We start from the raw sequence: 696 nt of genomic DNA on the forward strand, positions 1-696 counted from the left end.
CTTGATTCTTCCTCCCTTACCACCTGCCCCCTTAATATACACCATTATTTCCACTCGATATTCGCGCCATTAAGTTACCTCAGGGACACAATCTAACGCCAATATTACCTTTATGATTGAAGTCATTTATAGTGCGGGTGTGGTGTCGGTGGTGAAGTTATGGTGATATGGTGTCTGTAAGTCTGTCACCAGTTGTCACCAGTAAGTCACCAGTATCATACCAGTAAGTCACCAGTATCATGTAAGTAATTCACCAGTAGTTACCAGTATCATTACCAGTAGTCACCAGTATCATACCAGTAAGTCACCAGTAGTCACCAGTATTCTACCAGTAATTCACCAGTAGTCACCAGTATCATACCAGTAATTCACCAGTAGTCACCAGTATCCTACCAGTAATTCACCAGTAGTCACCAGTATCCTACCAGTAATTCACCAGTAGTCACCAGTATCATACCAGTAACTCACCAGTAGTCACCAGTATCCTACCAGTAACTCACCAGTAGTCACCAGTATCCTACCAGTAACTCACCAGTAGTCACCAGTATCCTACCAGTAACTCACCAGTAGTCACCAGTATCATACCAGTAAGTCACCAGTAGTCACCAGTATTCTACCAGTAATTCACCAGTAGTCACCAGTATCATACCAGTAATTCACCAGTAGTCACCAGTATCCTACCAGTAATTCACCAGT

The sequence above is a fragment of the Homarus americanus genome, unplaced genomic scaffold (genome assembly GCF_018991925.1).
Source record: "Homarus americanus isolate GMGI-L3 unplaced genomic scaffold, GMGI_Hamer_2.0 scaffold32583, whole genome shotgun sequence".
NCBI lineage: Eukaryota > Metazoa > Arthropoda > Malacostraca > Decapoda > Nephropidae > Homarus > Homarus americanus.